Source organism: Crassostrea angulata, chromosome 9, assembly GCF_025612915.1.
Source record: "Crassostrea angulata isolate pt1a10 chromosome 9, ASM2561291v2, whole genome shotgun sequence".
NCBI classification, from domain to species: Eukaryota; Metazoa; Mollusca; class Bivalvia; order Ostreida; family Ostreidae; genus Magallana; species Magallana angulata.
In genome coordinates, this window is record NC_069119.1 from 38,020,508 (window position 1) to 38,046,989 (window position 26,482).

Below are 26,482 nucleotides of genomic sequence, written 5' to 3' on the forward strand. Positions count from 1 at the left end.
CATGCAAACTGCGGTAATACATTTAAAAATTATAATTTTCATAACTGAAGGATGAGATCCCTGCCCATATGATAATACACATCGTGACATGAGCAGCACTTTATGTGCAATTTGGGGTAGAACTGTTTGCAGTGAATTTTCAGTTAATCAATAATCTTAACATTTTATGTCATAGGAAGTATAATGGTCTATATAATTATTACAAACAAAATTAAAAATTAAATTATGCCCCCTCCCCGTGGCGGTTGCCGGTTTTAGATTTGCTTCTGTGTGCCTACATGAACATCATCGTGTGCACAGATTTAGAGAAGGGTTGGGAGTGAGGGGTCCAGACCCCCCCCCCCCTCCCCATGAAAATTCGTAAATTACCAAAAATACACCTTGGACCCCAATGCTCTTACAGACATGTAAACGCTCTAACCCATTGCGCTTCAATGTTAGGTAACATTATTTGGGGGAGGGGGGGTAAATATTTAATCAATATTCAACATACTTTATTGTTTATCTCAATAGGAAGTATACATGTACATCACAATATGCAGGTGTCCTGCACCACCTTAAAGCTGTTATTTACCTAATAAAATAGTGCAAGTGGATTTGAAGAATAGATCATAAAAATACATGCATGTTACAAATGACTGATCTATGTCTGAAGTTACGTACACAACACAGGTTTGCATGTCTCATTAGCGGGTACTAGTTTTACCCAGCTCTTCGATTAGATGGTTTCACGTGTATATATACATGGGTGTTGCTAAAACGCGGAACGGAAAACGGAACGGAAGGAAAACGGAAAATTTTATCTAATGTTATTTACCTCATAGATTTGTTAAGTATGCTAAAACGATATACTGTATATACCTTTTTAATTTTTTTTGAAAGATTAGCAATATTAGATTATTTATTCAAGAATATTTATTTCCTCAAAATTAACAGTACATGCATTGACCACTATATTCTGTCCCAAAATATCCTCGATTCACTTTTTGCTGTATATTTATATATACCTCAGGGTTCAAGCGATTCTCTTTTAGAAGCATTAAACATTCTCATTATTCTTTCTTTAAAACGTCCTCTCTAGCTTATCAGCTGGTATAAATACACGGCTAAAAATAAAAAAGTCTACGGGGTTTTGCATTTCAACCGACCCGGATGATAGTGTTGAAAAATTGTGCAAGGTCTTCTGAGTGACTTCCAAATGGAGAAAAGATGTCAACATTTTCCATTATAAATCGTCCAAATGTGCTGCATGAATATTTTGGGATCGACAGACTATAGTCCCAATATATAATCGGAAAATCAAACCAGGCAACGTCTAGAGCTCTCTATTCGGATCATATGTATATAGCTGCTGGAATAAACAACTGCATGCTTTGTAATGCAAACGTAAACAAATTTGCATTGCTAAAAATACTAGTTTCACAAATTACTAGTTTCACAAATTACCGGGTATTTTAATGTTTACTGTATTTTAATTTTTAATGTCGTCAGTCCTACGGTTTTTTTCTTCCATCTCAATGATACTGTATCGTCTGTATGATAGAAGATCGTCTAGAACACCGAAAATTCAATTTTGATGGAAGTATATACATGTACATCATATTTGAAAATAATATAAAAATACTCAAAACACGCATAAAACGCTTTCACTAACTGTGTACGTTACGCTAATATGCCAGCAATACCATATAAGAGAAATAAGTAAAAAGTTATAGCTAATTTGCTCGTTTAATCATGTTAATGTTTCACAATTCGTATACATTTGATTTTTCCGTTTCGTACTCAACTAAAGCCGAATGAATACAATGCTATAATTGATAGACATTCATATGAATATTAATAAGATAGCAACATGTTGATAATCATTCATTAGATAAATAAAAGATACAAAGTAAATCGTTTCTGGCCAGTCTATACCCTTTTTAAGCGATAAACGTGATGATATTTTCCATTCCGTTCCGTTTTCCGTTCCGCGTTTTAGCAACACCCATACATACATGTCTGTGTTTTCCGTATGCTGAAAATTACGGTAGTTAAGATCAGCTAAAGGAATTCATTATTGTGTTTTGATTCGATAATCATTATGATGTTGACCAATTTAGGTAAGCATAATACATGTAGTAGCAGTAGCACAATATAATGAGATGCCAGCATGGGATTCCTGCCAGCATACATAGGCTACACATGTATATAAGTTCTACTTTCACTTTCTAAATGTAATCTCCCTGTGACAGCATACTGCATACTGTATCATCATCTTTTAATGTTTAAATAAGCTTATCATCGTTACCTATCCTATCGCATTTGTAAAGTTTCTGTCATTTTAGTTGCAAAAGTTATTTTTTTTCATTTGTCAGACTGCATGCACTGTTGAGTTGACCCCATATTGACCCTGTATAAACAATTTCTTATTAAATTTGTGTATTACATATGTAAGTAAGTGTAGACACTTTTATTTTTAATATGAGTTATAATATGAAGGAAGGAGTATTTCTTTCTTAATGTATTATAATGCATCAAATACAATGTAGGTCATGACCTTATGGGACTGTTCTGACCCCACGAAACAGGAAAATACAAAATATCTTCTAAAGTCATTATGATGCATCAACTGGTGTAAAGTTCATTAATGACCCCCAGGTGTTGTCTTTAACCCCCCCCCCCCCCCCCGCCTTTATGAAATAGGAAATGATATGATACACTGTATATTTTGTTAACTTCTGAGATCTGAGATCCTCATCCCTAAACCGTTTAATTATACCCGCACTTTCTAAAGAAAGTTCGGGTATATTGTTGTTACCCTGGTCCGTCCGTCCGTCCGTCTGTCCGTCCGTCCGTCCGTCCGTCCGTCTGTCACGTTTTACTTTCTCAAACTGCTCTTACATCTTATAAACCAGCAAACTGAACTCTTAGAGTTTGATTTGGGGTATCATGTTGTTTTGTAAAAAGGTTTCAAAAATTCTCTGTTAGTCCTGGGGGTCAAATAATTGGTAAAAAATGACGTTTTTTCGCAAAAAAAACCTTCTTCCTCAAACTCCTCCTACATTTTCAACAGTAGACAAATCATCTTTTGGAATATGTTTTAGGGTATCCTATAGATGCGCAATAAGGTTTCGGAATTTTCAATTTTGTCCTGGGGGTCATTTAATGGCTAAAAAAAGATGTTTTTTTTTTTACAAAAAAACTGGTTTCAAAAACGTCATTTTTTGGGGGCAGTAGCCAAATGATCTTCTAGAATATGATTGGGGGTATCATATTGAGGCGTGATCAGGTTCCAGAATTTTTTTTTTATTAAGGGGATCAGTGGGCAACAACAAATGACGTTTTTTGGCAAAAAAAAATATGGTTCCCAGAACTCCTCTTACAAATTTTGGATTAGCTACGTCATCTCTTGGGATATAATTGGGGCTGTCCTATAGATGTGCAATAAGGTTTTAAAAATTTAAATTTCATCCAGGGAGTCAAATAGTAGCAGAAAATTGACGTTTATCACTAAAAAAACAAACATTGATCCAAGAGCTCCTCTTATGATTTAATGGATAGACAATCATATCTTGGAATATGATAAGGACTGTTCTATAGATGTGCAGTAAGGTTTTCAAAATTTAAATTTCATCCAGGGAGTCAAAAAGTAGCAGAAAATTGACGTTTATCACTTCAAAAAAACATAGATCCTAGAACTCCTTTTATGATTTAATGGATAGACGCATCATATCTTGGGATATAATAGGAACTGTTCCATAGATGTGCATTACGGTTTTGAAAAATTAAATTTAACCCTGAGGCCCAGTACCTACCGGTACATACCTTTTGATGCCCTTTAAGGATCAAGAATATATATGGTTAAGGGGTGGGGATCTCAACCGTTTTCGAGATATTCGTGCACTTCCTGTTCAAGGGGGGTCATGACCACCCCCGGGGCCCATGACCTACATACCGTTTGATGCCCCTTGACACAAGGAACAAGAGTATATATGGTTATAGGGTGGGAATCTCAACTGTTTTGAAGATATTAAGGGACTTGCTGTTTGAGGGGGTCAGGACCACCCACAGGGCCCATGACCTACATAACATTTGATGCCCCTTGACATCAGAAACATGAATATATATGGTTTAGGGGTCATGATTATAACAGTTTCTGAGATATATGGTAATTTCAAATTCCTGGGGGGTGGGGATGACACCAGGGGTCAGATCTAATAAACCCTATATATTGCCGGTAACAGCCAATATATGATTATGAAAACCCTATATTATTATCTTTGTCCGTTTTCAAGTTACCATTTACAATAGAGTCTACGATTCTTCCTACAAGGTTCAATGTTAGACCCCACACCCTTTTGACACCCCCCTCCCCCGAAAAGTGGTTGTCTAACCCAAAATGAGAAAAATCAAACCAGGGTGCACAACTAGATATGCAGGCCTATCATATCCTAGAGTTTTGTACAATTCTGTTCATCCATCTCTGAGAAACAAGTTCAGAGCAGGAAAGAAGAAAGAGAAGATGAAGAATAATAATACATGTATTATAAAGCGTACAAAAGCAATAAGTCTCCAAATTTCATTCGGGAGACTTAATAATAAAGATTAAATAGAGATAGGATCATCAAACATCAATAATTTAAAGAAAATTGACAATTTCTGATTCTAAGGGGGTCATGACTTACATGCCGTAATGATCTGATGCGCCTGCATGACCTAAAGAGGAATAATTATATCTTTGGATTAAGGTGGGGATCTCAATGGTTTTTATGATATTTAATAATTTCAGGAAGAGCACTTGGGATCATGACCTACATACCATCTTAAATGCCTTGAACAAAGAAACAATAATATAATATGTTCATGATATATGATTCAATTTAAGAACCCAGATATAGATCATCTGTTTTGTAATACTTCGTATGTATATATACATGTACATGTATAAGTTTGTGTTCTGTTCTATACTATTCATGTTCATGACTGTAGTATGGCTTAGTCTTACTTTAAATTCATTAAAAAATTGTCAAATATATGACTTGGAACCCCCACTCCCAAAGAAACTCAAATATAAACTGTTCTCCCCCCCCCCCCTTGTCGAATGATCTATTAAAATCAAAATATAATTTGTGTGTGAAAAACTTTTATAAACTGGTAAAAAATGTTATTCTTAAAAAAAATTATATTACACTTTGCATAATTGACAAATGATCTATTGAGATATGATCAGAGGTCATATTTCTTCCTTGGGATCAATAAGTAGTATTCATTGACAAGTTAAAATTAATAATAATAAATGATTCAAATTATTAATGTTAATACTCCACATTCACACCCCCCCCCCCCCAATCTAACCTGGTTATAAAGATTCGGTCTTCTTAATACATTCTTACATGTTTACAGTAGCAAATTTTAATTCATTTCTTGATTGCTTTTTCTCTCGTGATTCACATTAACATTTTGGAAATTGCTTAATTCAATTTTTAAGATTTATAAACAAAATGTTATATGCATCACTTCCATGTGTATTCGCCTATTTGGGGCAATTGTAAAGTCTCCTAAACAAAGCAGTGACATCATTAGGCTAGGATTTACCCACATGGATCAAACACTACTGTATAACAAGAATGAATAAGATAAAATACATTATTATTTCTAGTTCTAAAATGTCAGGATGTCTCCAAGGGGGCATAATCAACATACAATTTTACGCGCAATGACACAAAGAGCAAAAATAAATTATATGGTTTAGGGATGAGGATCTAAGATCTCAGAAGTTAACAAAATATACAGTGTATCTTATCATTTCCTATTTCATAAAGGCGGGGTGGGGGGGGGGGGGTTAAAGACAACACCTGGGGGTCATTAATGTACTTTACACCATTTGATGCATCATAATGACATTAGAAGATATTTTGTATTTTCCTGTTTCGTGGGGTCAGAACAGTCCCATAAGGTCGTGACCTACATTGTATTTGATTCATTATAATACATTAAGAAAGAAATACTCCTTCCTTCCTATTATACACCTACTACACCTACTTACATGTGTAATACACAAATTTAATAAGAAATTGTTTATACAGGGTCAATATGGGGTCAACTCAATAGTGCATGCAGTCTGACAAATGAAAAAAATAACTTTTGCAACTAAAATGACAGAAACTTTACAAATGCGATAGGATAGGTAACGATGATAAGCTTATTTAAAGATTAAAAGATGATGATACAGTATGCTGTCAAAGGGAGATCACATTTAGAAAGTGAAAGTAGAACTTATATATGTATGCTGGCATCTCATTATATTAATTGTGCTACTGCTACAACATGTATTATGCTTACCTAAATTGGTCAACATCATAATGATAATCCAATTAAAAGACAATAATGAATTCCTTTAGCTGATCTTAACTAATCCGTTTTTGCATACGGAAATGTATTTTATCTTATTCATATGTATGGGTGTTGCTAAAACGCGGAACGGAAAACGGAACGGAAAGCGGAATGGAATGGAAAATATCATCACGTTTATCGCTTAAAAGGGTATAGACTGGCCAGAAACGATTTACTTTGTATCTTTTATTTATATCTAATGGATGATTATCAACATGTTGCTATCTTATCAATATTCATATGAATGTCTATCAATTATAGCATTGTATTCATTCGGCTTTAGTTGCGTACGGAAACAGAAAAATCAAATGTATACGAATTGTGAAACATTAACATGATTAAACGAGCAAATTAGCTATACCTTTTTACTTATTTTTCTTATATGGTATTGCTGGCATATCAGCGTAACGTACGCAGTTAGTGAAAGCGTTTTATGCGTGTTTTGAGTATTTTTATATTTCAAATATGATGTATATGTATATACTTACATCAAAATTGAATTTTCGGTGTTCTAGACGATCATACAGACGATACAGTATCATTGAGATGGAAGAAAAAAAACCGTAGGACTGACGACATTAAAATTTAAAATACAGTAAACATTAAAATACCCGGCAATTTGTGAAACTAGTAATTTGTGAAACTAGTATTTTTAGCAATGCAATTTTGTTTACATTTGCATTACTAAGCAGTTGTTTATTCCAGCAGCTATATACATATGATCCGAATAGAGAGTTCTAGACATCGCCTGGTTTGATTTTCCGATTATATATTGGGACTATAGTCTGTCGATCCCAAAATACACATGTATTCATGCAGCACATTTGGACGATTTATAATGGAAAATAATGACATCTTTTCTCCATTTGGAAGTCACTCAGAAGACCTTGCACAATTTTTCAACACTATCATCCGGGGCTGTTGAAATGCAAAACCCCGTAGACTTCTTTGTTTTTAGCCGTGTGTTTATACCAGCTGATAAGCTAGAGAGGACGTTTTAAAGAAAGAAGAATGAGAATGTTTAATGCTTCTAAAAGAAATTTGCTTGAACCCTGAGGTATATATAAATATACAGCAAAAAGTGAATCGAGGATTTTTTGGGACAGAATATAGTGGTCAATGCATGTACTGTTAATTTTGAGGAAATAAATATTCTTGAATAAATAATCTAATATTGCTAATCTTTCAAAAAAAATTAAAAAGGTACATAAAGTATATCGCTTTAGCATGATTAACAAATCTATGAGGTAAATAACATTAGATAAGATTTTCCGTTTTCCCTTCCGTTCCGTTTTCCCTTCCGCGTTTTAAACACCCATGTATATATACACGTGAACCCATCTAATCGAAGAGCTGGGTAAAACTAGTACCCGCTAATGAGACATGCAGACCTGTGTTGTGTACCGGTACGTAACTTCAGACAAAGATCAGTCATTTGTAACATGCATGTATTTTTATGACCTATTCTTCAAATCCACTTGCACTATTTTATTAGGTAAAAAACAGCTTTAAGGTGGTGCAAGACACCTACATATTGTGATGTACATGTATACTTTCTATTGAGATAAACAATAAAGTATATTAAATATTGATTAAATATTTACCCCCCCCCCCAAAAAAAAATAATGTTACCTAACATTGAAGCGCAATGGGTTTGAGCGTTTACATGTCTGTAAGAGCATTGGGGTCCAAGGTGTATTTTTGGTAACTTTACAATTGATATAAATGAATTTTCATGGGGAGGGGGGTCTGGACCCCTCACTCCCACCCCTTCTCTAAATCTTTGCACACGATGATGTTCATGTATGCACACAGAAGCACATCTAAAACCGGCAACCGCCACGGGGAGGGGGCATAATTTAATTTTTAATTTTGTTTGTAATAATTCTGTAGACCATTATACTTTCTATGACATAAAATGTTAAGATTATTGATTTACTGAAAATTCACGCAAACAGTTCTACCCCAAATTGCACATAAAGTGCTGCTCATGTCACGATGTGTATTATCATATGGGAAGGGATCTCATCCTTCAGTTATGAAAATTATAAATTTTAATTGTATTACCGGAGCTTGCATATAGCCTTCATTTTTAATTAAACTGGTACAAAACAGTGTTATTTAGGGGCAAACACATGGTGCGGGTATTACTGTCTAATGACAGTATGTTATTGTTAAAGTAATGTTAATTTATTTTTGCTCTTTGTGTCATTGCGCATAAAATTGTGTTGTAAGATTATGCCCCCTTGGAGACACCCTGACATTTTAGAACTAGAAATAATAATGTATTTTATCTTATTCATATGTTATACAGTAGTGTTTGATCCATGTGGGTAATTCCTAACCTAATGATCTCACTGCTTTGTTTAGGAGACTTTACAATATTGCCCCAAATAGGTGAATACACATGGCAGTGATGCATATAACATTTTGTTTATAAATCTTAAAAATTGAATTAAGCAATTTTCAAAATGTTAATGTGAATCACGAGAGAAAAAGCAATCAAGAAATGATTTAAAATTTGCTACTGTACACATGTAAGAATGTATTAAGAAGACTGAATCTTTATAAGCAGATTAGATGGGGGGAATGAATGTGGAGTATAAACATTTATAATTTGAATCATTTATTGTTATTAATTAATTTTAACTTGTCAATGAATACTACCTATTGATCCCAAGGTAGAAATATGACCTCTGATCGTACCTCAATAGATCATTTGTCAATTATGCAAGGTGTAATGTATTTTTTTTTTAAAGAAAAACATGTTTTACCAGTTTATAAAAATTTTTAGACACCCAAATTATATTTTGATTTTAATTCTGATCATTCGACAATTAAGGGGGGGGGGGGGAGAACAGTTTATATTTGAGTTTGTTTGGGGATGGGGGTCCCAAGTCATATATTTGACAATTTTTTTAATGTAATTTAAAATAAGACTAAGCCATACTACAGTCATGAACATAAATAGTATAGAACAAAACACAAACTAATACATGTACATGTATATATACATAGGAAGTATTACAAAACAGATGATTGACCTACATCTGGGTTCTTAAATTGAATCATATATCATGTACATATTATATTATTGTTTCTTTGTTCAAGGCATTTAAGATGGTATGTAGGTCATGATCCCAAGTGCTCTTCCTGAAATTATCAAATATCATAAAAACCATTGAGATCCCCACCTTAATCCAAAGATATTATTCCTCCTTAAGTCATGCAGGCGCATCAGATCATTATGGCATGTGAGTCATGACCCTAAGGGGTCATCCTGACCCCCTTAGAAGCAGAAATTGTCAATTATCTTTAAATTATTGATGTTTGATGATCCTATCTCTATTTAATCTTTATTAATTATTAAGTCTCCTGAATGAAATTTAGAGACTTATTGTTTTTGTACAGTTCTTAATACATGTATTATTATTCTTCATCTTCTTTTTCTTTTTTCCCGCTAGCGCTCTGAACTTGTTTCTCAGAGATAGCTGAACATAATTGTACAAAACTCTAGGATATGATAGGCCTCCAAATCTAGTTGTGCACCCTGGTTTGATTTTTATCATTTTGGGTTAGACAACCACTTTTCGGGGGAGGGGGGGGGTGTCAAAAGGGTGTGGGGTCTAACATTGAACCTTGTAGGAAGAATCGTAGACTCTATTGTAAATGGTAACTTGAAAACGGACAAAGATAATAATATAGGGTTTTCATAATCATATATTGGCTGTTACAGGCAATATATAGGGTTAGATCTGACCCCTGGGGTCATCCCCACCCCCCAGGAATTTGAAATTACCATATATCTCAGAAACTGTTATAATCATGACCCCTAAACCATATATATTCATGTTTCTGATGTCAAGGGGCATCAAATGTTATGTAGGTCATGGGCCCTGTGAGTGGTCCTGACCCCCTCAAACAGCAAGTCCCTTAATATCTTCAAAACAGTTGAGATCCCCACCCTTAAACCATATATATTCTTGTTCCTTGTGTCAAGGGGCATCAAACGGTATGTAGGTCATGGGCCCCGGGGGTGGTCATGACCCCCCTTGAACAGGAAGTGCACGAATATTTCGAAAACGGTTGAGATCCCCACCCCTTAACCATATATATTCTTGATCCTTAAAGGGCATCAAAAGGTATGTACTGGTAGGTAATGGGCCTCAGGGTTAAATTTAATTTTTTTAAACCGTAATGCACATCTATGGAACAGTTCCTATCATATCCCAAGATATGATGTGTCTATCCATTAAATCATAAAAGGAGTTCTAGGATCTATGGTTTTTTTTTGAAGTGATAAACGTCATTTTTCTGCTACTTTTTGACTCCCTGGATGAAATTTAAATTTTTAAAACTTTACTGCACATCTATAGAACAGTTCTTGTCATATCCCAAGATATGATTGTCTATCCATTAAATCATTAGAGGAGCTCTTGGATCTATGTTTGTTTTTTTAGTGATAAACGTCAATTTTCTGCTACTATTTGACTCCATGGATGAAATTTAAATTTTCAAAACCTTATTGCACATCTATAGGACAGCCCCAATTATATCCCAAGAGATGACGTAGCTACTCCAAAAGTTGTAAGAGGAGTTCTGGGAACCATATTTTTTTTGCAAAAAAACGTCATTTTTTGTTGCCCACTGATCCCCTTATTAAAAAAAAATTCTGGAACCTGATCACGCCTCTATATGACACCCCCAATCATATTCTAGAAGATCATTTGGCTACTGCCAAAAAAAAAGAGACGTTTTTGAAACCAGTTTTTTTTTGGTAAAAAAACGTCATTTTCAGCCATTAAATGACCCCTAGGACAAAATTGAAAATTCCGAAACCTTATTGCGCATCTATAGGATACCCTAAAACATATTCCAAAAGATGATTTGTCTACCGTTGAAAATGTAGGAGGAGTCCGAGGAAGAAGGTTTTTTGTGAAAAAACGTCATTTTTTACTAATTATTTGACCCCCAGGACTAACAGAGAATTTTTGAAACCTTTTTACAAAACAACATGATACCCCAAATCAAACTCTAAGAGTTCAGTTTGCTGGTTTATAAGATGTAAGAGCAGTATGAGAAAGTAAAACGTGACAGACGGACGGTCGGACGGACGGACGGACGGAACAGGGTAACAACAATATACCCACACTTTCTTTAGAAAGTGCGGGTATAACAAGCAAAAAAACCAACACTCTTGACAAAACGTGGCTCTTTGTGTAACTATTTGGTATAGCGGAAGCTTTTACTTTGACGCTGTTCGGTTTTTTGTTAGCTCACCTGAGATGAAAGCTCAAGTGAGCTTTTCTGATCACAGTTTGCCCGTTGTCTGTCTGTCTGTCCGTCTGTAAACTTTTCACATTTTAAACTTCTTCTCTAAAAAGGCTTATCCAATTTCAACTAAATTTGACACAAAGCATCCTTATGGTAAGGCAAATATAAATTGCAAAAATGAAAGACCTATCTTTATTCAAAGCTGAGAAAACATCAAAACTGTAAGAAAAAGGGGGGTGCATTTTTAAAAATCTTCTTCTCAAGAACTACTGAGTCAAATTCAACGTAGTTTAGCATAACTTATCCTTATGGGAAGGAAAATATAAATTGCAAAAACTAAGGGCTAATTCTGTTTCAAATTTGAGTAATTTAAGGAAATGATAATAAGACAGAGAGAATGAGGGTCAATCAGTTTAACTTCGGGTTCGGTATTCCTTATCTCAAAACCCTCTTTGAAACCAAGAAGCGGCCATTTTGAACATATAAGAAATGGGTCAATCTGACAAAGATGAATTTGGTTGTTGTGGAACAGTTTGCATGCGAAAGGAATATTTGAAACGTGCAAGGTACATTAATGCCGATTTTGTGAAGTAAATTGAGATTAAATATTCCAATGCGTTGACATTTTCACCTTTGACTGTGGTTTCAGCTTGTTTTGATTTTTGTTTCGTTTTCATAAATTATGGTTTGTAACTTAGGGGAACTATCGCCTGTAAATTGTAATTTTTACGTACCAATCAAATATAGACATGGGAAAGTAAGGCATTTGACTGTTACTTGCGGAAAATGAGATACATTAACTGGTACGTTACTTTAACAACTAAAATACAAATTCTAATGGTAATACGGTATGGTTTTTGCATAATAGTTGATTACTGCAATGTGTTTTAGGCTAGTTGTAAGTATTTTCTCGTCTATTCAGTCTAAACGGAGATTAATTTTGCTGATCGAAATACTAAGTGCGTGTACATGAAGCAGAGACATAAATAATTGTTAGCTTACCTGAGGTGAAATATACAAAGAAATATCTTTAAAAATATTCTTCTCAAAAATCAATCGGCCAAAAAAGCTGTAACTTGTGTGGAAGCAAGAGTAGTGTAGATTCAAGCTTGTCCAAACCATGATCCCCGGGGGTACGGTGGGACCCCAATGGGGGATCAAATTTTTAGATTCAAATGTATAGAGAAAAATCATTAAAATCTTCTTTTCAAAAACCAGTTAGCCAGAAAAGCTGGAACTGTGGAAGCATCTTCAGGTAGTGTAGATTCATTTTTTTTTCAAATCACGATCCCCGTGAGTAAGGTGGGGCCACAATGGGGGGTCGAACTTTTTACATAGGAATACATAGAGAAAAATCTTCTCAACAAAAACCAGTAGGCCAGAAAAGCTGTAACTTGTTTGGAAGCATCCTCAGGTAGTGTTGATTCAAATTTGTTCAAATCATGATCCCGGGGGTAGGGTGCGGCCACAATGGGTGGGTCGAATTTTACATAGGAATACATAGCGAAAAATCTTTAAAAAAAATTCTTCTCAAAAACCAATTAGCCAGAAAAGCTGTAACTTGTGTGGAAGCAACTTCAGTTAGTGTTGATTCATTCTAGTTTTTTCAAACCGTGATTTCAGGGGATAGGGTGTGGCCACCATGAGGGATCAAATTATGGTGGTGCACGTAATTCGGTATTATCTCTACGTAATAGTTGATTAATGCAACATGTTCTATTAAGTTGCTCAGCAATTTCAATCTAAACGGAGATTATTCTCATTGCTAGAAATATATAACTAAATTCCGATTATTAGCTCACCTGAGCTGAAAGCTCAAGTGAGCTATTCTGATCACATTTTGTCCGTCATCCGTCTGTCCGTCCGTCCGTCCGTCTGTCCGTCTGTCTGTAAACTTTTCACATTTTCAACATCTTCTCAAGAACCACTGGGCCAATTTTAACCAAACTTGGCACAAAGCATCCTTAGTCTAAGGGGATTCAAAGTTGTGAAAATTAAGGACCACGCCTTTTTGCAAAGGGAGATAATTAGGAATTTATGAAATTTTTCGAGAAATTTTCAAAAATCTTCTTCTCATGAACCATAAGACCAGGAAAACTGAACCTTATGTGATAGCATCCTCAGGTAGTGTAGATTCAAATTTGTGAAAATCATGACCCCCGGGGGTAAGGTGGGGCCACAATTGGGGGTCGAAGTTTAACATAGGAGTATATAGAGTAAAACTTTAAAAATCTTCTTCTCAGAAACTAATCAGCCAGGAATTCTGAAACTTATGTGATAGCATCCTCAGGTAGTGTAGATTCACATTTGTGAAAATCATGACCCCCGGGGATAGGGTGGGGCCACAATGGGGGGTTGAAGTTTAACATAGGAATATATAGAGTTAATCTTTAAAAATTTTCTTCTCAGACACTAATCAGCCAGGAAAGCTGAAACTTGTGTGGAAGCATCCTCAGGTAATGTCGATTCAAATTTGTGAAAATCATGACCCCAGAGGGTAGGGTGGGGCCACAATAGGGGGTTGAAGTTTAACATAGCAATATATAGAGTAAATCTTCAAAAATCTTCTTCTCAGAAACTAATCAGCCAGGAAAACTGAAACTTGTGTGGAAGCATTCTCAGGTAGTGTAGATTCAAAGTTGTGAAAATCATGACCCCTGGGTGAAGGGTGGGGCCACAATGGGGGGTCGAAGTTTAACATAGGAATATATAGAGTTAATCTTTAAAAGTCTTCTTCTCAGAAACTAATCAGCCAGGAAAGCTGCATCTTCGCCAGCCAAGGGTTTTCGGTCCACTTTGCTCCCCATAAACCCTTGGCGGATTTCATTACGAAAACTCGGTGATGTGGTGGCGCTATCTAGCGAGCAACTTGAGTTGCGCCCCTTGCATATTTACATTTTAATCGAATTAAACAACGGGTTTTATATTCACTACGGCATTAATACAACTTGAAAACATGTTGACTACTGAATATCGGAACATAATTAATGATGCTATTAAATACGAATTAAGTTATAACCATGGGAAAGCACGGAATGTTTTATTCATAGTGTTTTGTAAGGATCTGTACCGGGAGTGAACAAGTCGCCGATTTATATGAAAGCTTTCATGCCATAAAACCAGGTATCGTTGTCGTGAATAATGCGAACCAAACAAATAAAATAAAACAGAGCTCATTGAACCTTTAAAAGCAATAACCATAAGCAAGAACGAATTTACTAACAGGATAAGCAACTTCTACATTCGCCATGTTTACTTCCCATGCATTCACGCGAGCCTTGACAAGTTTGCAAAACTATGTATAATCCCAGTAAAATATATAGGCTTTTAAAGCGATCTGGTTAGACCATCGCTGGGGAGGCACTGTACTCGAGAACTTGTGCCTCAACTTGTTAAAAGCACCGAATGTTTTACCAAATATCACACATGTGTTTTCTTTTAAAGTTTTTATTTACAAGCACTGCGATTGGATCAGCTACTCCCAGCTGCAGCCAATCATAAAACGGAGCTTGTCACCGAGTTTTCGTAATGAAATCCGCCAAGGGTTTATGGGGTGCAAAGTGGACCGAAAACCCTTGGCTAGCGAAGATGGGAAAGCTGACACTTGTGTGAAAGCATCTTCAGGTAATGTAGATTCAAATTTGTGAAAATCATGACCCCCGGGAGTAGGGTGGGGCCACAATAGGGGGTTGAAGTTTAACATAGGAATATATAGAGTAAATCTTTAAAAATTTTCTCAGAAACTAATCAGCCAGGAAAGCTGAAACTTGTGTGGAAGCATCTTCAGGTAGTGTAGATACAAAGTTGTGAAAATTATGTCCCCCGGGAATAGGATGGGGCCACAATGGGGGTTGAAGTTTAACATAGGAATATATAGAGTTAATCTTTAAAAGTCTTCTTCTCTGACACTAATCAGCCAGGAAAGCTGACACTTGTGTGGAAGCATTCTCAGGTAGTGTAGATACAAAGTTGTGAAAATCATGACCCCAGGGGGTAGGGTGGGGCCACAATGGGGGGGGTCGAAGTTTAACACATGAATACATGTATATAGAGTACATTTTTAAAAATCTTCTTCTCAGGTAGTGTAGATACAATGTTGTGAAAATCATGACCCCCGGGGGTAGGATGGGGCCACAATAGGGGGGGGGGGGGGGGTCAAACTTTTACATAGGAATATATAGAGTAAATCTTTAAAAATCTTCTTCTCAGAAACTAATCAGCCAGGAAAGCTGAAACTTGTGTGGAAGCATCTTCAGGTAGTGTAAACTCAAAGTTGTGAAAGTTATGTCCCCCGGGAATAGGATGGGGCCACAATGGGGGGGGGGGGTTGAAGTTTAACATAGGAATATATAGAGTTAATCTTTAAAAGTCTTCTTCTCAGACACTAATCAGCCAGGAAAGCTGAAACTTGTGTGGAAGCATTCTCAGGTAGTGTAGATACAAAGTTGTGAAAATCATGACCCCTGGGGGTAGGGTGGGGCCACAATGGGCGTGGGTCGAAGTTTAACACATGAAAACATGTATATAGAGTAAATTTTTAAAAATCTTCCTCTCAGGTAGTGTAGATACAATGTTGTGAAAATCATGACCCCCGGGGTAGGATGGGGCCACAATGGGGGGGGAGGTCAAACTTTTACATAGGAATATATAGAGTAAATCTTTAAAAATCTTCTTCTCAGAAACTAATCAGCCAGGAAAGCTGAAACTTGTGTGAAAGCATCTTCAGGTAGTGTAGATACAAAGTTGTGAAAATTATGTCACCCGGGAATAGGATGGGGCCACAATGGGGGGGGGGGGTTGAAGTTTAACATACGAATATATAGAGTTAATCTTTAAAAATCTTCTTCTCAGACACTAATCAGCCAGGAAAGCTGAAACTTGTGTGGAAGCATTCTCAGGTAGTGTAGATACAAAGATGTGAAAATTATGACCCCAGGGGGCAGGGTGGGGCCACAATGGGGGATCGAAGTTTAACACATGAATACATGTATATAGAGTAAATTTTTAAAAATCTTCTTCTCAGGTAGTGTAGATACAATGTTGTGAAAATCATGACCCCCAGGGGTAGGATGGGGCCACAATGGGGGGGGGGGGGGAGGTCAAACTTTTACATAGGAATATATAGAGTAAATCTTTAAAAGTCTTCTTCTCAGACACTAATCAGCCAGGAAAGCTGAAACTTGTGTGGAAGCATTCTCAGGTAGTGTAGATACAAAGTTGTGAAAATCATGACCCCTGGGGGTAGGGTGGGGCCACAATGGGCGTGGGTCGAAGTTTAACACATGAATACATGTATATACAGTAAATTTTTAAAAATCTTCCTCTCAGGTAGTGTAGATACAATGTTGTGAAAATCATGACCCCCGGGGGTAGGATGGGGCCACAATGGGGGGGGGGGAGGTCAAACTTTTACATAGGAATATATAGAGTAAATCTTTAAAAATCTTCTTCTCAGAAACTAATCAGCCAGGAAAGCTGAAACTTGTGTGGAAGCATCTTCAGGTAATGTAGATACAAAGTTGTGAAAATTATGTCCCTCGGGAATAGGATGGGGCCACAATGGGGGGGGGGGTTGAAGTTTAACATAGGAATATATAGAGTTAATCTTTAAAAATCTTCTTCTGAGACACTAATCAGCCAGGAAAGCTGAAACTTGTGTGGAAGCATCTTCAGGTAGTGTGATACAAAGTTGTGAAAATTATGTCCCTCGGGAATAGGATGGGGCCACAATGGGGGGGTTGAAGTTTAACATAGGAATATATGTAGAGTTAATCTTTAAAAATCTTCTTCTCAGACACTAATCAGCCAGGAAAGCTGAAACTTGTGTGGAAGCATTCTCAGGTAGTGTAGATACAAAGTTGTGAAAATTATGACCCCTGGGGGCAGGGTGGGGCCACATAGGGGGATCGAAGTTTAACACATGAAAACATGTATATAGAGTACATTTTTAAAAATCTTCTTCTTAGGTAGTGTAGATACAATGTTGTGAAAATCATGACCCCCGGGGGTAGGATGGAGCCACAATGGGGGGGGGGGGGTGGGAGGTCAAACTTTTACATAGGAATATATAGAGTAAATCGTTAATAATCTTCTTCTAAGAAACTAATCAGCCAGGAAAGCTGAAACTTGTGTGGAAGCATCTTCAGGTAGTGTAGATACAAAGTTGTGAAAATTATGTCCCCCGGGAATAGGATGGGGCCACGATGGGGGGGGTTGAAGTTTAACATAGGAATATATAGAGTTAATCTCTAAAAATCTTCTTCTCAGACACTAATCAGCCAGGAAAGCTGAAACTTGTGTGGAAGCATTCTAAGGTAGTGTAGATACAAAGTTGTGAAAATTATGACCCCTGGGGGCAGGGTGGGGCCACAATGGGGGATCGAAGTTTAACACATGAAAACATGTATATAGAGTACATTTTTAAAAATCTTCTTCTCAGGTAGTGTAGATACAATGTTGTGAAAATCATGACCCCCGGGGGTAGGATGGAGCCACAATGGGGGGGGGGGGGGGGTGGGAGGTCAAACTTTTACATAGGAATATATAGAGTAAATCGTTAAAAATCTTCTTCTAAGAAACTAATCAGCCAGGAAAGCTGAAACTTGTGTGGAAGCATCTTCAGGTAGTGTAGATACAAAGTTGTGAAAATTATGTCCCCCGGGAATAGGATGGGGCCACAATGGGGGGTTGAAGTTTAACATAGGAATATATAGAGTTAATCTTTAAAAATCTTCTCCTCAGACACTAATCAGCCAGGAAAGCGGAAACTTGTGTGGAAGCATTCTTAGGTAGTGTAGATACAAAGTTGTGAAAATTATGACCCCTGGGGGTAGGGTGGGGCCACAATGGGGGATCGAAGTTTAACACATGAATACATGTATATACAGTAAATTTTTAAAAATCTTCTTCTCATAAATTAATCAGCCAGGAAAGCTGAAACTTGTGTGGCAGCATTCTCAGGTAGTGTAGATTTAAACTTGTGAAAATCATGACCCCCGGGGGTAGGGTTGGGCCACAATGGGGGGTTGAAATTAAACATAGGAATATATAGAGTAAATCTTTAAAAATCTTCTAACCAGATCAGCTAATCAGCCAGATGATTCTTAATACTTGTTAAGACTTTGGCCCCAGGACAATTCTTTGGCTTTACAAAAAGGTTCAGAGTTTGATGTAGGATTATATCCCATATGTAAGCTATTGTTAAGGATCTTTTTGAGAACTGCAATACTCAACATATGGGGGAAAATGGATTTTATTTATACAGGATCTACATGTATTATTGTACATTGTCCAGATAGTTTGTATTAATTATGACTCCATTAAGCTGATTTTATTATACCTATTGTTCCTCAGGTGAGCGATGTGGCCCATGGGCCTCTTGTTATAATTAGCATATATTATCCTTATGGGAAGGAAAATATAAATTGCAAAAATTAAGGGGTAATTCTGTTTCAAATCGGACTTTTTACGAAAATAATAATAATGGAAATGCGTGTTTCAATCAGTTTAATAGCTTCGGGCTCGGCATCCGGTAAAATGGGTAGGCAAGACTTGGCCAGGGCAAAACAAAAGATTGGCAGTTATTAATCTGCCAATCTCATTGAAATTTCAGGATATTTGATGGACTAGTATATTTGTATTCGCTGTAAATATTGCTGCAAAATAATGCGTATTTGGAATTGACGATTGCCGATCTGCCCCGGCTTTTATTTTGCCACCGCCCGGGTTTGCATACCCATTTTACCTAGACTCTTATTCCATACTTCTAAAACGAGGTTCTCTGTTTAAAGCAGCCATGACATTATACGAAAAAGGGTCGATCTGACTATGATGAATTTGCTTGTTGTGCAACAGTTCGCGTATGAAGGGAAATTTTGAAACATGCAAAATATATTAGTGCCGATTTTGTGTAGTAAATTGAGGCTAAATATTTCAATGCGTTGACAGTTTTCACACATGACGTTGGTGTTCGCTTGTTCTGATTTTCGTTTCGTTTTCATAATTTATGCTTTGTAACCTGGAAACTATCGTCTGTATTTCCTGATTTTTACGTATTGAATCAAACAGAGACTTCGGTAAATCAAACAGTTAACTGTTTACCTGCGCAAATTAAGCAAAATCTGATGTAAGGGTAGGTGCCTACTGAAATACAGTTCATTCGATCGGTAATTCGGCATTATCTTTTGCGTAATGATAGATTAATGCAATAGGTTTTGTTGAGATGCTCGGCATTTTCTCGAGTTTATTCAGTTTAAATAGAGTTTGATATCGCTGACGGAAATATGTAGGTATATACATGTATATATATATATATATGATTCATTTCGAAAAAATAAATTGTGTTCTTTATTTGTTATACATGTAGTGCATGTTTCTTGTGTTTAATTATTTACAATTTCTATTTACTAACCATATTTAAGTGTTAAGCCTCGAATTATAAGCAAGATAAAGAGATTTGCTCACAATTCTATGTTTGTACACAAATCTTAAAAACTAAAGATTAAAAAAGTAAAAAATTTGTCAATATTTATTAAGACAATTTTCAAAGTCTGTTCTTCCAGAAACCAACTTTAACAACTTCTGGTATTGTAAACTTAACCTTTTTAGCTCACCTGAGGGTGGGGCCACAATGAGGGGGTCGAAGTTTAACAAATGAATAAACAGAGTAGCTCGTTAAAAATCTTCTTCTCAGAAACTAATCAGCCAGGAAAGCTGAAACATCCTCAGGTAGTGTAGATTTAAAGTTGTGAAAATCATGATCCCCAGGGTTAGGGTGGGGCCACAATGGGGGGGTCAAAGCTTAACAACGGAATATATGTAGAGTTAATCTTTAAATTTTTTTTTTCTCAGAAACTAATCAGGCAGGAAAGCTGAAACTTGTGTGGAAGCATCCTCAGGTAATGTAGATTCAAAATTGTGAAAATCATGACCCCAGGGGGCAGGGTGGGGCTACAATGGGGGGTCGAAGTTTAACATATGAATATATAAAGTAAATCTTTAAAAATCTTCTTCCTTAGAAACTAATCGGCCAGGAAAGCTGACACTTGTGTGGATGCATCCTCAGGTAGTGTTAACTCAAAATTGTGAAAATCATGACCCCAGGGGGCAGGGTTTGGGCCACAATGGGGGGTTGAAGTTTAACATAGGAATATATATAGACTTAATCTTTAAAAATCTTTTTCTCAGAAACTAATCAGCCAGGAAAGCTGAAACTTGTGTGGAAGCATTCTCAGGTAGTGTAGATTCAAATTTGGGAAAATCATGACCCCTGGGGATAGGTTTGGGCCCCAATGGGAGGCGATGTTTTACATAGGAATAAACAGAGTAGCTCTTTAAAAATCTTCTTCTCAGAAACTAATCAGCCAGGAAAGCTGAAACATCCTCAGGTAGTGTAGATTTAAAGTTGTGAAAATCATGATCCCCAGGGTTAGGGTGGGGCTACAATGGGGGGGGGGGGGGGTCAAAGCTTAACAACGGAATATATGTAGAGTTAATCTTTAAAAATCTTTTTCTCAGAAACTAATCAGGCAGGAAAGCTGAAACTTGTGTGGAAGCATCCTCAGGTAGTGTAGATTCAAAATTGTGAAACTCATGACCCCAGGGGGCAGGGTGGGGCTACAATGGGGGATCAAAGCTTAACAACGGAATATATGTAGAGTTAATCTTTAAATTTTTTTTTCTCAGAAACTAATCAGGCAGGAAAGCTGAAACTTGTGTTGAAGCATCCTCAGGTAATGTAGATTCAAAATTGTGAAAATCATGACCCCAGGGGGCAGGGTGGGGCTACAATGGGGGGTCGAAGTTTAACATATGAATATATAAAGTAAATCTTTAAAAATCTTCTTCTCAGAAACTAATCGGCCAGGAAAGCTGACACTTGTGTGAATGCATCCTCAGGTAGTGTAAACTCAAAATTGTGAAAATCATGACCCGAGGGGGCAGGGTTCGGGCCACAATGGGGGTTCGAAGTTTAACATAGGAATATATATAGACTTAATCTTTAAAAATATTTTTCTCAGAAACTAATCAGCCAGGAAAGCTGAAACTTGTGTGGAAGCATTCTCAGGTAGTGTAGATTCAAATTTGTGAAAATCATGACCCCTGGGGGTAGGTTTTGGCCCCAATGGGAGGTCGATGTTTTACATAGGAATAAACAGAGTAGCTCTTTAAAAATCTTCTTCTCAGAAACTAATCAGTCAGGAAAGCTGAAACATCCTCAGGTAGTGTAGATTTAAAGTTGTGAAAATCATGATCCCCAGGGTTAGGGTGGGGCCACAATGGGGGGGGGTCAAAGCTTAACAAAGGAATATATAGGGTTAATCTTTAAAAATCTTCTCAGAAACTAATCAGCCAGATGATTCTTTATAATTGTTAAGACTTTGGCCCCAGGACAATTCGTTGGCCTCACGAGAAGGTTCAGAGGTTGATGTACGTTTATATCCCATATATAAACTATTGTTAAGGATCTTTTTGAGAACTGCAATACTCAACATATGATATGGCTATAAAATTATCCTGTTAGAAAAGGGAGTAATGATTATAAACATGAGAATATCCAGGGGAAAATGGATTTTATGTATACATGATCTACATGTATTATTGTACATTGTCCAGATAGTTTGTATTATGACTCCATTAAGCTGATTTTATCATACCTATTGTTCCTCGGGTGAGCGATGTGGCCCATGGGCCTCTTGTTTTACTTACCTGAGAGTCAAGCTTCGAGTTATAAGCAAAATACAGAACTTTGCGCAGAATCCGATGCTTCTATATGTTTGTACACAAAACTGAGGCCATCCTTTAGTTTGTTTATATTTCAAATGCAGCTATGCTAAATAGGAAATGCCAAGTTTAAAATTCTTAAGGTGGCTCTATACACCACTTTTTGATGACGCAGTACGCAAAAAAGTAAATCTGGAAACATGCATTTCCGGTACTGGCTGATTTAAACTGAGGTGAATTGTATGGGAACCGCTATTTTGAAAAATTTGTTAAATGGATAGATTAAATTTAATAACTGGAAAATTCATGACTTACAAGTAATGTGGTATGTGACACCTTCACGTTGTGTGGTATTTTTTATCGAAATAAACAATAAAATCAAGTATAATTTTTAAAAAAAGTTTCTTTAGCATCATCGATATGTTACACCGTAGCGCAGTGGGTTAGTGGGTTCACCACAAACCAGTAGGTCATGAGTTCGATTCCCATTGAAAACAGTAAATTTTTTAACTTTCCAAAAATTTCTAAAACATATTTTTTGGTTGAATACTGTGAAAGAAAATTCTAAACAGGTGAAAATATTTCAATTATAATAATACTTTAATGCACATTAATATCGACACCTAACGGGGATGAGAGGGTTGCTTTGAATTTCTCTCAGGTTGGGATATATAAATCCTATTAGCCTAGTCAATGTCCCCCTTTATTTATTTGACTTAGTTTTGCATTAAAGCGAATATATTCACTTATACAGGGCAAAGTCTATAATGAAATATGTATGTATTTATCATTCCAACATTATATTAAGGAAATTTTCTTCAACTCAGAAATGAAAAGTCCCCAAGGTGTTTGGGCCTTGGGACTTAGGAACGATAACTCTTACCTGAGGAACTTTCGTACCAAATAAAATTTAAAATATTGTTTGTGTTTATTTGCAATGTTTTTCATTCAATGTTTTATGTTACATTTATTAAAATACATATGCATTTTCTTATAACATCAAGCAACTTTTTCAGATGATTTGTCAACAGAGTAAGAAAATATGAAAAACTAGATTCGATCTCGTTGCGAGCAACGAGTGGGTCTTCCGTCCGATTTTTGAATAGATTGGATTAAACTTATCAATTCAAAGGTAAAATCGTAGATCTAAGCGAAAAAAAGAGAAAATTTTTTTGCGGCACTCGAGGCTTGAACCCGGGTCGCCTGGGCCATGTCCACGACTCTATCGACTGAGCTACTCGGACTCTCGCTTCAGGACTTTGACGCTTAATTTCTCGAGAATGCCTTGATTGATTTTAAAACAAATTTCATATTTTGAATCAGTAAAAAGATCACTATAAGGTGTAAGAATTTCAAAAATAAATATTAAAAAATGAAAAAGTCGAAAAATTCAATTTTTGAAATTTCCTTCCGGTGACGACCGGAAGTGACGGCGGACATTCTCTTGACCGAGGTACATTAGAAAAACGGTAGATCTATCATCTCTGAAAATTTCAGCCTTTTATCTTTACTCGTTTTTGAGAAACCCGACAGACAAAATTGACTTGTAAAAATCGTAAAACGACGGTAACTTTCGACCGGAAGTAAATTTTTAAGAAATATCCCGGCGGTATAAAATTCAGATGACGAGGCATCAGCACTGAAAATTTGAAGTAAATCACACAAGCCATATTCGAGAAATCGCCTGCACAAAATTTGTAAGAAAAAAAAAAAGAATAAAAACTAGAGCAAAGCTCGTTGCAAAGCAACGAGTGGGTCTTCCGTTTATGTCGGAAGTAAAGCTGGAAGTTCCTGTAAGAAGCAGAGCTCTTTGACTAACAACAAGAGTAACTAAAATAAAAAAATGAAAAAAATCGAATTATTCCTGGTACGACTTAACAAAATACGAATGATTTTAAGTACGACTTAACAAAAACTTTTCCGATTTCAAGAACGACTTAACAAAAAAAATCCGAATGTTTTAAGTACAACTTAACAATTATTTTTGATACGAGTTAACTTTACGATAAACATTATGCTATTTTTTAAACCAAGGACGCAGAATCAAAATTTCCGGAAAAATCAATTTTTAAACACCGATATCTCTGTAATGCATCGTCCGATTTTAAAACGGATTTCAGTGTTATAATCAGCTTAATAAGCTCTACAAAACACATATTCGTTTTTGATTTGATCAGAAAACTCATTTTTTCGAAAAATTTGTTTCACTTACGGTTTCGACCGGAAGTGACAGATTTTCATTTCGAGCCTTATTACAGAGGTAAATCGACCAAATCATAACCATTGAAAATTTCAAGCCTCTATCTTAAAGCGTTTTTGAGAAACGCCGCGGACAAAATGACTTTTTGAAAATTTTAAAAATGACGTAACGTAAAAACGGTAGTGACGTTGTCATAAATACTTTAACATCTTTGAGGGAAAATATTTTCACATTGTCTCTGAAAATTTCATCAAAATCGGTTGGAAACTTTTTGAGTAATAAAGCCGAGAAGGAGTCAGAAAAAAAAAGAAAAAGTATAATAATAATAAAAAGAAACCGAAGAATAACAAGAGGGTCTTCCGTTGAAAACGGAAGACCCTAATAATAATAAGAAAAGTGAAAAAGAAACAATAGAATAATAGTAGGGTCTTCCGCTGAAGACGGAAGACCCTAATTATGTTTTGGGGATATACAAAAAAAAATTGCAATAATAACATTTTTGAATGTTAAGAAGTGTTATATTTTTTTTATGTGTCGGAAGGAAAAAAATAATTTTACAAAAACACGAAAAAACATAAAACATTCTTTAAAAATACCTATAGTATCCCTATCGTCATTCTAATATTTGATAAGTATATGTTTTGTGGTCTTCTATTGAAAATTGGAATAAACTGTGGGTGTATAGAGCCACCTTAAGTCGAATGTAATAAACTCATGTGAACAAAAACATGGCTCAAACCAAGCTTTGTATCTTGCTTATGATTCTACGATTGACACTGAAATTTTGGTTGATCAATAGAAATGTCTTGCCAAAAGGATGATATGCTGTGATTACTTTCAGATGCCCCTTCTTCAACGATGAATTGCATAAAATCTACACAAATTTTTGATAGTTTTTTGAACACAAGTAAATGAAACAAATGCCTTTTAAACAGTTTCCATAGGCTTGACAAATCATTATTATGAGGATAAAAGCATTATCGGTGTTCTTAAAAAATAATTGCAATGGAAAATCATCTTTGTTTGTACACATTTCTTGTTTTTTATTAAAGATGAAAATAATGGATTGGCCTTGGTACAATAGAGCGACATGCCTGCCAATACATTAATTTGAATTATAGCTCTTTAACATATGTGACATTTTCAGATAAGTTTATTTTCTTCAATCAAGTGAGTAATGATATGAAAGGTCATACGAAATGATGCCTGGTAAATGACAATCGTCTATGATAGAGAAGGCCAATTAAATTTTTCAATGTTTTTAATTTGAGGAATTGAGCGCATTCATTCTGATGCATTGAGGTACACTTTTCTTCTTTCACAATTAGAATTTTTTAAAATACAATAAGTAGCAAGTAGTGGAGGGAGAAAATGTACCTTTATGCTCTCATGTATTTTAATTATTTTATAAAGTTATTGGGGGGGGGGATAAAATAAAGGGAACTGGAAGTTAACCGTGAACACCAACTGAAAATTTAGTTATTTATATTGCATATGATCTTATTTTCTGTAAATTTAAAATGGTATTCCATGAAGGTAAATATGTTAAAGATTAAGTATATGCAAAAATAAGTGAAAATTCGGATTTTCATTATTGGTTAATCTACCGAGGGGCCACATGGCACAATATCCTTTGAATGCGCATATAAAGCCAGTGTTGCTTAGATGAGCGATGTGGCCCATTGGGCCTCTTGTTTACTTTTGAAGTAGTGCTATTTATAGTAACATTGGCGATTAGCCTGCCTACAGCCAGGACTCTGCTTTCAGCAGAGCCCGGATAAAAATAAAAGGGGTCTGGGGTCTAGGCTATAGCTAGAATGCGTTTGAAATGCAACAACAGCCAGGTAATTATTTTAGGTCCTTCCCCCAGGTCTTAGAGATAGAGAATGAAAGAAGGAATGAGAAAGCATG

General features: G+C 36.0%; 1 protein-coding gene and 1 pseudogene across 1 annotated transcript in view; one reads left to right on the forward strand and one right to left on the reverse strand.

Annotated features, from left to right (window-relative positions):
- Positions 1 to 26,482, reverse strand: part of LOC128163007 (pyridoxal phosphate phosphatase PHOSPHO2-like) — a 178,333-nt pseudogene that overhangs the window by 138,104 nt on the left and 13,747 nt on the right.
- Positions 1 to 26,482, forward strand: part of LOC128162328 (uncharacterized) — a gene marked incomplete at its 3' end in the record, with an annotated part of 151,666 nt that overhangs the window by 119,058 nt on the left and 6,126 nt on the right.